Genomic DNA, 12,804 nt, shown 5'->3' on the forward strand with positions numbered 1-12,804 from the left:
GTGTTCGTCAGCGAGTGTGCACAGAGCACCCATCTCTCGCCTGACGGACTTTGGGGCTGCCAGCTCCTTCTGAGCCGTCCTAACGGAGAAGAATGCTGTCTGCCTGGCCTATGAACATCTCGGGCGGCGTGGAGAGTCACTTGAGGTCGGGGATCCTACCGGCCGACTGGGCCCAGTGACGCAGTACAACTCCCCAGACCTTCCTACAGCTCCTGCTCACCACCGGAGCTCATTTCTGAGGACTGGAGGGGGGACCCACGGGGACGAGGTGAGATCGGCCCCCACCTGTCCGCTGAACGGAGGAGCTCGAGGGAAGGGACCGCTGCTGGTGGGAATCCCAGACGCTGGGACTACCGTATTTGGCCTAAGGATTTCCCCGGAGCGTCTTGCGGAGCGTCTCCCTTGTCCACCGAGGGCCGAACCTAGCTGCATGCCTTAATCTGCGCCCCTGGGCTCTGACCACGGCGCCCCTGTCTGGGACCCCTACCGGTTGACGCTTGGGATCACTTGAGGCCGGGGACACGGCCTACTTGCTGCGGAGTGCCGGAAATTGACGTAAGCTCCGATGCCTTGACCGGGACCCTACCTGGTGCTACACTCGGCGGCGAGAGGTTGCTGACCTCCACACTGCGGCGACACCCCGCAACCACCTGTGGTCTGGACTGGGGACGACGAGGTGAACAGTGAGTTGCGCCTGGCGACCCCCCCCACTGATTGCCCGGAGACGGAGCACGGGAACAGCTCCCCGGGAGTGCTGGCGCTGCGGTGGGCGACACCACTGGAGGGCTGCCACCGGGACCCACACGCCGGCTTGCCCTTCCACCTGCTTGGGCTTGCCACTGCCACGCTGCTGAGGCACTCCTGTGCAGGTGCCTCCGCCCTGAACCTAGCTACCTACTGCAGACCCACACTGTGCTCTATGTACTTTTTCTGCCCCATACCACCTTGTGGCGACGACAACGGCCTCTGAGGCTACCTCGGATCTGCGGGGACACTTGCTCATCCAAACCACGACCTCCTCTGCAGTGCTAGTGTTGGGGTACCAGCACGTGGACGAAATTGTGAGGCACCTGCGGAGGCTGATAAATATCCCACGACGCGGGAGAGGAATGTAGGGGTTTGCGAGCTAGTCTCCCTGAAACGTCATGACTGCTACCTGTGAGGACAGGCGAGTGTGCATCTGAGGGGCCGTGCAACCCCTCTCAGGTTGCGCCCCCCCTTCTTCCAGCGGGTCCCACTCCCACTGTGATCCTGTCCGCAACGTCCCTATAGTGAATAAGAGGCCCCGCTCCCTTGCAACTAAATACTGCTGCCCCCCTTCGAAGAGCTACTCCTCTAGCGTCTGTACATACGGAAAACAATCTCCGACATATACATTTGGCTATAATCTGGAGAGCCCCCCATGTCTACGGGGCCCAAGACGAGGGCTGTTGCCAGTGGCGTACAGGTGAAGGGCAAGATGACGAAGCAGCCTGATCAAGATCACATGACTTCAAATCTAGACACGATGTTGGCAGCAATGGAAAGGCTGGAGGAGTCGATGCAATTGAACTGTACCTCTTTAGAGACTAAAATTGACAGCGTGGCTATAGATCTGATGCACCTTCAAGCTGACCACAAGAAGCTTTCCGAGCGGACGACCACCCTGGAATCCACGGTGACGGATCTGTCTCCCAAGTTCACCCAACTAGACAAGCTTGTTCGTGACCTTCTTAACAGGGTGGAATTCCTGGAGGACCGCGCAGAGGATGCGGAAGGCCGCGCTCGAAGGAACAACATCCGCATAGTGGGCCTGCCGGAGCGATGGGAGCCTAGAGCGGCGCCAGAACATGTGGAGCGGTGGATAAGAGCTATTCTCCCGGATGACACCCTCTCGCAGCACTTTGTAGTGGAATGGGCACATCGAGTGCCGACCCGGCCTCCCCCCGAGGGCTCCAACCCGAGACCGCTGCTAATCAGTGTGTTGAACTATCGAAATCGAGACACCATCTTATGTGAAGTGAGGAAGCTACCTGAAGTAAGGGTGACAACGCGAAAATCATGTTCTTCCCAGACTACACATTCAAGTACAGCGACACTCATTCCTGGGAGTGAAGCAACGCCTTCGCCGTCTGGCACTCAAATACTCCCTGCTGTTCCCTGCTCGCTTGCGGTTAGTGGCTCAGGATAAGACACACTTTTTCAACACTCCTGAATCGGTTGAATCTTGGCTCGACTCGGGCATTGACATGACCCTGGCGGGATACCCCCGAGGACACGTCGCGACAGGGGAGCTCGACGGCGCCGACGCAGGAGACCATCGCTGGCAAACTCGACGCAGGCCGAGGCGGAAATGGGCCCTACTCCTGCACACCGGCAAACTGAACAGCAAGAGGCCCTCCGCATGGTGGCGGAGATCAGCGGTTCGCTGTCGGGAGACCCTGCCCCGGGTACTAGCCCTGACCGACAGGTGAGCGACGATGAGTACCTTTAAGGACTGCCAGACTCCCAGATATCAGGAGATCTCCCAGATGTTACACCACCAACTGCTGACCTGCTCCATTGACAATGCTTTCATCTAAACGACCTACAATTGGGATGTAACGATGCATTAACAGCGGATGTTCCACAGTACCCTTGGGCTGCTACTGTGCTACTGGGGGTGCTGCCTTGCTACGTTAGCGGGGCTTGGACCTACTTACTACAACCCCGTTTGCATGTGTTCCATTCCTGTGCTCTACCATGGACAATCTCAACGCTGGTGAAGCCCTGGTTTGTGTGGTGAGGTAGACGTGCCTCCCCGAAGGTGAGTGCCTATGTGTGCCCAGCCCAATGCTACTGCCGCCCCCCCTGGCAAATGACCCCTTCAGACTAACTGCCCCATATACTGGAAACTTTCACTGTTGATGGGCAATGTAACAATGACTGCCTGTGGTGGGGAGTTTACACCCTCGCCCTGATTACATGTATCCTTGGTACATTTGACGTTGCAACCTCAGTACATCCCCCCTTGAATCTACGAACTGTTAGTGCTCACTAGAGCGTTTGGACGGCAACGTGTTCTGCTGTTGTCCTTTTGGAATTATGTTTCTGTTTTTCAAGTTTATGAGACTGATATTCTTTCCCTTCCGTTTTGCTGTGTGTTTGCGGGGCAGCGGGTTTATGCGGGCATTGCGATGGACATGGAGTAACCAATTGATCTGCTGTGCTGCTGAGTGGGGTGACGGGGGTGGGTGGTGGGGACGGGGGGTGAAGATGCGGCATTGGGATGTTTACTGTTAAATTTTGCACCTGGAACGTGCGCGGCATGCATACCCCCTCGCGGCGTTACCAGGTTTACTCATATCTCAAACGTCACCAGGTACAAGTGGCGCTGTTACAAGAGACACACTTAACAGAAACAGAGACACACACGCTGCGACGTAGGTGGAAACTACATGCCACAAGTTTCTCAGCATATGCGCGTGGAACTTTGATATGGATCCGCCCAGGGGTACCCTTTGCTCTTACTCACAGTACGTTAGATCCCGAGGGCAGATATGTGATAGTACAGGGCAGACTGGATGGACAGCAGATAGTCCTGGCCTCTGTGTACGCCCCTAACACTGAACACGGACAGTTTTTTGCGCAATTATCAACAGCACTAGCACCATGGCCAGGCATCCCACTCTTACTTGGAGGCGACTACAATTGTGTGCTGGATATCCAACAGGACCGCTCATTTCCCCCGCTGGCGAGTGCACCGACAACCGGCGCATCGGGGGTGTTCACAGACTGGGCGACGCAGTGGGATCTCCGCGATGTTTGGCGTAATCGCAACCCCAACACGAGGATGTACTCGTACTATTCAGGTGCACACACACTGCATGTCAGGCTAGACAGGTTCATGCTGTCTAGCGACCTGCTACCTCATGTCACGGACACCTGCTATCTAGGTCGCACTCACTCCGACCACAACCCTCACACTCTTGACTTTACCTGGGAGCGCCCACACCCACCAATACCCACTTGGAGACTCCAGCCAGATGCCTTGCTGGACGCTCCATTCCGGGAAACACTCTCGTCTCACATTCTCCAATATTTCGAGGACAACACTGACACCGCGTCCACCCCACAGGTAGAATGGGATGCGTTCAAAGTGGTTACACGTGGTTGCTGTCTGGGCACACAGGCGGGACTGAGGCGTCAGGTAGATAGGGACCTGACGAGGGTGGAAACTGCCCTGTTGGATAGCGAGCAGGAGGCAACTCAGGGCAACGACGCGAGGCTAATAGCTGCTCGCGAGCAGCATGAGCACCTCCTGGATAGGCTGAAGAACCTGAATTATGCCGCGCACTCGGCGCGCACACATCGTGTTGGTGATAAGCCAGGCAAGCTTTTGACTTGGCTGATTAGGCGAGATACTCAAACGTTGCCGGTGATGTCAATCCATACCACACAAGGTACTGTGGTGTACACACAACGGGCCATACATGAAGCTTTTACTAGTCACAACAGGGATCTGTACCGCTTCGGTTGCGAGCCAATGGGGAAGACATCTCTGAGTACTTAACGAACCTGCCATTACCAGCAGCCACCGACGCACAACACGACGAACGACCCGTTCAGGGCGGAGGAACTTCGTACCGTTATCTTCTCCCTCTCTAACGGTAAGACCCCAGGCCCTGACGGCTTGCCTGCGGAGTTCTACAAGGCCTATTCGAAGATCCTTATCCCAGAGCTTCTGCGAATGTATCAGGCGGCGATAACTGATGCCACTCTCCCACCCACTCTTAACGAGGCAAACGTGATTTCCCTTCTGAAGCCTGGTAGGGATGGGCTCAATCTGGGGTCTTATAGGCCACTGGCTCTCCTTAACACGGATTATAAGATCCTGGCGTCTGCCCTGGCTCAAAGATTGGCGCCTCTGGTTCCTACACTGGTACACGTCGACCAGAACGGATTTGTGCCCACCGCAGCACATCTTATAACATCAGGCGACTATTCCGTATACAGAGCCTAGCTGTGTCCTGATGGCCGCGATCGGGGTGTGTTATACTGGATCTTGAGAAAGCGTTCGATTCAGTGGAATGGCCCTACCTTATGCAGGTCCTAGAGAAATTTGAACTTGGCGCTGACTACATCCGTATGGTAGAACTCCTTTACTCATGCCCGGTAGCGCGGGTGCGCACGGGCAGACTTTTCTCGGATCCGGTCCGGGTGCGAAGAGGCACCAGACAGGGGTGCCCCCTCTCCCCTCTGATTTTTGCGCTAATGATGGAACCCTTGGCTGTGCAACTGCGTGCTTCTGGCATGGATTGGGGCATCCCCCTGGCTGATGGGATGCACTCGGTGTCATTGTACGCTGACGACCTGCTGATCTATGTCAGGGATCTGACCCGTTTTCCGTGCACACTCACTGCCATATTTAACACCTTTGGAGATGTGTCGGGACTTCGGGTCAATTGGGCACAATCAGGGGTATACTCATTCGCTGCGGATACCCCGGAGTGCGACATTGCGGTAATAGGAGAGCGACTTCTCTGGCATCCAACTGCGTTCAGATACCTGGGAATTCAAGCTTATCGAGATCCCGCAGACTTGTTAGATGGTAACATCACTAAGACAATCTCGTCGCTTACAGCCCAAGTGTCCTTTTGGTGCTCCCTCCCGTTAAACGTACCCAGTCGCATTCCACTGGCGAAGATGGTTGCCCTACCTCAGTTGCTGTACTTTTATGCAAACTTGCCTGTGTATGTCCCGACTCGTGTCTTTCGGGAACTGGAAGTTCTAATCCGATGCCTAATCTGGAACAAAGGGCGCCCCAGAGTTGCATTGAAACCCCTATATGCTGCAACAGAAAACGGAGGACTGTCGGTCCCTAACCACGAGCTTTATTACTTAGCTGCACAGCTGCAATGGGTCACATATTGGCTAAGTGGAAAGAATTTGGGGGATACTGCCACTGTTGATGTGATCATGTCGACCCCGCAAATACACGTGTTATTTCATCCCTTATCTAAGTCCCGCTGCCCTGACCAACTGCACCTCGCGGTGGCGAGAAAGTGCTATGTGAGGGCTCTGAAACTCACGAGCGCTACCAAGCCGTATGCACCCATCTTACCACTACTGGGTACGCCTTGGGACAGAGGGGCACTCATGGGACCAGCGTTGAGCAGCTGGACGGCAGTTGACTTGGAGAGCCTGGGCGACCTGTTTGAAGATGGCGCCTTACTTCCTTTTGCAACCTTGGCGGACGGCACGGGCCTACCGGCTGGACAATTCTTGACGCATGCGACGCTCCTACACATATTGACACAACCCTGGGGAACACTAGCAGAGGAGGAGCCCCCATTGCACTTGTTGATTCAGTATCTACATGTGATGGGGAACGGCTCTCACGTGGTCCATTGGCTCGCCCAGGCGCTGCACATCCACACACAGTTCTCATCACAGCGGCTGCGAGACAAGTGGACGGCTGATAGAGGCCGGGACTGGACTGACAGGGAATGGACGCAGATACTGGCCGGGACACTACACATACCGTGCAATGCCCGTTTTAAGATTATACAATACTATATTGTCCATCGCGCCTATCTGTCACCTGACAAGATAAATAGATACTTTGGATTAACTACGTCAGCGTGCCCCAGATGCAGACTTATAGATGCACCACTCCTACATGCACTCTGGGCATGCCCCTCCCTGCACACCTACTGGTGTGCGGTGTCAGACACCTTGCAAAAAGCGACGGAGGTAGCTTGCCCCATACGTGGGAAGCATGTTTGCTGGGTCTGTTCAGAAGGACAAAACAGACGAAAGTCCGGGAGCGGTTCTGGGATTTGGGGATGATAACAGCGAAACGCCTCATTACCAAGTGCTGGAAAGATAATACTCCCCCCCAGGCACTACACTGGCGCACATCTTTTGACAACTGGGCAAGAGCGGAAAGTACAGCGCTACATAGCGAAGAAACAGTGGGATAGCACTAGACTGGGATAGCACCTTGACGACTTTCCATCAAGTGTGCCTGCAAAGTGGCATTGCTTAAGCGCGGCTGCCTCCCCTTACATAACTCCGACTGGGATTTTCTCCCCCCTCTCCCCCTCCCTTCCCAATGGGCCCAATTTCTTCTCCCCTTTCCCCCCCCCCTGCTGTACACTTGGCGGATCTTATATTCAGACTCTTACAACTGCTAGTACACGGCATGTGCCGGCCTCCGCCCGCCTGGCCGGAGGCAATCACGCAAACACACGCACTCGCTGTTACACGCTGCTCAGTCTCTAGTTTCCACACCTTCCAGATTGTTCCTTATATTTGTTTGTTTAGTGATAAGGATTTGAATATGTTCAGTAATGTGGAAGTGCCCGGCCTATTTTGGACAACCATCAAAGCATAACCTATGCTCCGACCTGAACGATATCTGAGGTGCCACTAGGTAATAATACCTGCTATACCATCAACCATGAAAATCACCACTTTCTATTAGTGTGCCAGTTATCGATGATGTCGACACGCTACTTCGACTTAATTGCTTTTATATCGGCCCTTATGTCTATACTACTTACTATGTATGATGTCTGAAGTAGCTGCTGACCTATCATTTGTACTAAGGCATAACTAAACTTTTTTTTTACTCATTAGTGTATCAATGTACCATGATGAAAACTACAATAAACATATTCAAACAAAAAAAATCAATACCCAGCTATAGATTTAATAACTACCTAATTAAATATCAAATACTTAACACACTATTCCCCTATGAACGCACAACAAACACCAATAATAAAATAATACACTTAACATAAGTATCAATTAATCAATTAATTAAAATGAATTATTATATATAAAATGTAATTCCCAATTAATAATTGATTAACAATATTATAATTAGCAATAACAATTAATTAAAATAAATTACTAATTAATTACATTTAAATTACTTCCCACCCTATTCCCCTATAAACCCATAACCCGCTACAAACATAATTATCAATTAATCAATTAATTAAAATAAATTACCAAATAATAAAAAATAATTACCAATTAATACAAATACATTTTTAATTCCTAAAAAATTTATAATTAATTTAGTATAATTAAATTACTTCCCACCCTATTCCCCTATAAACCCACAACCCGTACTAAAATACAAAATTTACTTAAATTACATTAAAAAAAATAATACATATTTAATACATAATAATATACATAAAAATAATATAAAAATCGATATTAGTAACATCGATATTACTAATATCGATATTAACAAAATCGATATTACTCACCTCCAAAATTCTGTCCCTTCGATATTAAAAAATTGGATATTACTTACCTTCTATATTATGTCCCTTCGATATTAAAAAATCAATATTATGGTATATCGATATTAAAACATCGATATTTTAGTTGCATACCTACAGTACATGTAAACAGAAGATCATCTTGGTTGCATTTAGTTTGGCATTGTCCCTCAACATTTTAGGGTTTTGAAAATTGAAAATAAAAACAGAAATGTGAATAGTAATTTTTCATCATCATTAACTGAGTAAAATAGTCATCCTTGCCAAATGCATTTTTATGTATTAATTAGTAAGGCACATAGAGCACAACATAATAGCATATATGCATTTGACAGCAAATGCAGTAACCAAATACTGCACACACTACAGCAATGCATGACTAGTCTTGCCATCTTATCAAAAGATGACCATTGATTGGGTATAGCAGTACTTATGGGAGGGAGGAGCAGGGCACAGCCCTACTTACTCTTGGATGGGCTATGGTGGGCAGGGCATCTGTGCACTTCAAAGGCATACCTCTAGAAGCTTCTCTCCACTTCAAAGGCACAACTGTGTATTTAAGAAGGACTTCAGACATCAACTCTTCAGTACATTTCTGGACCTATAGATACTCTGCCAGGAAGATGGACTGCTGTGCTGCTGCAAGGACTGACACTCTGCTGGACTGCTGCTCTGAAGGAACCGCTGACCAGCTGCCCTCTTGCCTTGAGACGAAGAGCTAAAACTGCAATCTCATCATGAAGCCACGGCCCCAGAGTTACTCAAAGGGTTAGTCTACTGGCCACCTGAGCCTTTTAGACATAAGAGGCTCGCGAACAACTCCGTTGCTTCAGCAAGTTCCTGATCCCCAAGTGGTGCCCCTCAGATCCTGGATCCTTGGTGTGTCTCAGAAGATCTTGAAAGCAAACTTGTATGCACTTTCTGACTGCGAACGGGTCAGTTCGCACTGGAATAGCGATGTTCGCACCTAAATTCTGAGCGAGACACCACCAGCCCGTCTTTTCACATAGCAGCATCCACAATACACTGAGGACCACCAGCATGAAACTTCAGCCCACCGTCCGCCACACCCAGCCTGTTCTTTGCGCCTCGCCGACCATCACCATTGGCACTCTCCTTGCTCCCCGTGACCCCTCCAATGGGAATGGGACTCTTGCCACAAAACCTTGAGGATGTAAAACTTCAGAAAGACTAATCTGGGACTGTATCTAACCTGCGCTCCATCGTGGTTGGCCTGAACATTTGACTTTGAAACAGTCCAGCTCAACCAGATATTTATGCTCTCCACATCAGGCAATCCCCGTCGCTGACCCTATTCAGAAAGGATCTAGAAACCTGTCTCTTCGACTGAACCTCATTGCCCAGTCCGATCAGCAGCCCCCCTCTTACACATCCCCCACCTCAGCGCCTTGAGACCCTCACGGGTGAGTAGCCACGATTTACAAACCCTAGCTGATTGATAGATAGGTGGTATTTTTCACTATATTCTTTAACAATGTATAAGTCTGGTGCTACGGATTGGAATTTTGTCACTTTGATCTTGTTACATATATATATATATAAAATGAAGCTCTGTTTTTTTAATCTTATGTGATATCGATTTGTGCTGTATTTTCACAGTTTTACTGATTAAGTGTTGCACAAATACTTTACAAATTGTTTCTAAATTATGCCTGACTGCTCTGTGCAATCTACCAGAGGGAGAGCACAGGTTAGTTTGGGGTTTGCTTGTGCCTTACCTTGACTAGCATTGTGGTTGCTGCCTGACCAGGGCTCACACCCTAGACAACCATGATCCCAATTTCTAACATTGGTGATCAGTGGTGAGGACTGGAATGGTGTTTGTGCAGTGCCATACAGTGATTTGGTGTACCCTACTATCCCATATCTAAGACCAATTCAAGTGTTAAATTCTCCCTTACTGACGTTTTTGTTTTTAAATTAATTCCTACTTTACATGATTGTTATGCCTGTGGTCCCACCTGCAAAGCTGGAGTTTGAGCTTGTCAACCTGGAGAGCTACACGGTTCAGCTCAAGCAGTTTGGCCAGGAGAGGGGGCTGCCAGATAAAAAGAACATCAAGAAGGTGGAGCTCTGGAAGGCCTTGCGGGCAGGGGCCCACCGAGCTGCCAGTCACAACAGATGACTAGCAGGAAGAGGAGGATCAGAATGGGACCTACACAATGGTTTTGGAATGCAGCCTGTTGAGGAGGGGGTAACCTACTCCCAGGGAAATCCTCTCAGTGCAGGGTGCAATGGGTCCTCTCACAACCTGTCCCCAGATTAGCTGACATAAAGGAAGGCAGAGAGGGATTACAAGCTGGAGATGGCAAAGCTCAAGATGGAGAAAAAGAGACTGGCCATAGAAGCAGAACAGAAGAGACTGCCCATTGAGACAGAACAGTAGAAATGGGCCATAAAATAAGGAATTACCTTGTAGTGCTTGCCTCATGAGAGGATATTTAAGGAGCTGGACTTCAAGGCCAGACAAGCACAGGCCAGCAGTGATAGTGACAACATTCCTTTAGTGCACTCTGGAGTCAAGAGGGTCCATAATCCTCAAAATCTGGTGCCTGGCTTTGTTGTGGGAGATAATATTGACAAGTTGTTTGAGGTTTATGAGTTTGCCTTACAGATGCACAAGATCCCTGATGAGGATTAACAGAGCTAGTCTGTGGAGGCATATCCCTAGTGAATTGAGGAATACCCTACTGGCCTAGAGAAGAGGGACAGGATCAGGTGTCCCCCATGAAGGAAGCCCTTGTCAGAAAATATGGATGTATCCCCAGAGAAGTACAGGCAGACATTTAGGGACAGTCAGAAACTGACTCAAAAGACCTGGTTGGAATTTCTGGATTCCTTTTGCAAGGCACTAGATGGTTGGGTGAAGGGCAATGTAGTAAAGGATTATCGGGGGCTGTATAACTTGTTTGCAAAAGAGCACATGTTCTGTCTTTGCTTTGTAGATCTGCTCCAACACCTGGTTGAAAGTAAGCTCTCTTACCCCAGGGAGCTTGCTAAGGAGGTGGACCACTGGGTCAGCACCAGGGTCTACTAAAAGGTATCTGGGGGGTGGGGGGTCACCACAAGGCAGGGCAGAGTCCCCATCAGAGAAAAGAAGGGGGAGACAAACATAAAAACAAGGAGTTCTCTAAAAGGCCCTAAACTAGTTTTGCAGGTCATGACTCCATCCCCCAACTGAGAAAAAGAAAGGATGATTCCCTGACAGTAAGTCTTCAGGGAAGGCACCCCTCAAGTGCTAAAAGTGACAACAGGAAGGACACTTCAAGGGGGTGCCCAAGCAGGCAACACCCCCACTGGTGAGCAGTCACTGGGGATGGCTAATGTAATGCTTGGGGAGCAGATTGTCCCAGTTAGTGGGGGGTCTGTGTAGAGGCTACCCTAGTGTCCATGGGAAACAGAGAGATACTGCAGAGTATTCACATACCTAGTAACATTAGGAACTACAAGCAGAGGGACACCCTCATTGGGCAAAGAGTGGAGGCTCTGAGAGCCACTGGAGCCAGCATGACAACTGTCAGATGCCATCTGGTGACCTCAGAGCAGGTAGTCCTTAATGCATTACACCAAGATGCTGCAACTGGCAACAATGTGAGCCACTATCCAGTAGCTCTGATTCCCTTTAAGTGTGGGGGCAGGGAGTCTCAGGTTTCTTAAGGATAGATGTGAGTCCGTTCATCCCTGTGGATTGTCTGCTTTGCAATGACTTGGAGCACTCCATGTGGAACCCACTTGGAGATGCTAGGGTTACCTAAGTGGGTGGGTCTATCCACACAGTGCATGACCACCTGAGAGGGTATTCAGAAGGACTGGGAGCCTGAAAGAATGGCCCAGGTACCTGTTAAAAAGAGGAAGGGCAAGGGGTGCAGGAAATTCTCTTCTTAAACTGCCACAGTCCAGGAGGAGTCTGAGAAGGAGCATGAGGTGGACGCCCAAGACACAACAGTGGAGGATGCTGCTGCCCTGGGGAACATTTCTAAGCTGTTCAACTATCAGAAAGAAGGGGGTCCTACCAGGGAGTTCTACAAAGCGCAGAGGGAATTCCCTACCCTTGTGGGCTATGGTACTAGGTTGAGGCCAAGGCAGCTGGCGATACCTCTGGTGATAATCTGGTATACTGAGAGAATGGTCTCCTGTATAGTGAGCCCAGGATTTCTGAGCCTGGTGCAACCCTGTTTTTGGTGGTCCCCCAGTGCTACAGGGCCTCACTATTGGAGCTGGTTCATGATGTACCCCAGGCAGGGAATTTGGAGCAGAACAAAGACTTTTGGGAGGTTTATCACCCACTTTTACTGGTCTCAAATGAGGAGGGCCTCAGATGCGTTCTGCAGGTCCTGTCCTACCTGCCAGTCTAGTGGTAATAGAAGCGCAAGGCTCCCCTGTAACCTTCGTCTGTCATTGCCCCGCCCTTTGGAAGGTCGGGCATCATCATTATTGGGCCTCCGGACCCCAAGTCAGCCGTGGTGAACAGGTTCATCCTGATCTTGGTAGACCATGCAACCCAGTACCCAGAGGATAT

Source organism: Lissotriton helveticus, chromosome 11, assembly GCF_964261635.1.
Source record: "Lissotriton helveticus chromosome 11, aLisHel1.1, whole genome shotgun sequence".
Classification (NCBI taxonomy): domain Eukaryota; kingdom Metazoa; phylum Chordata; class Amphibia; order Caudata; family Salamandridae; genus Lissotriton; species Lissotriton helveticus.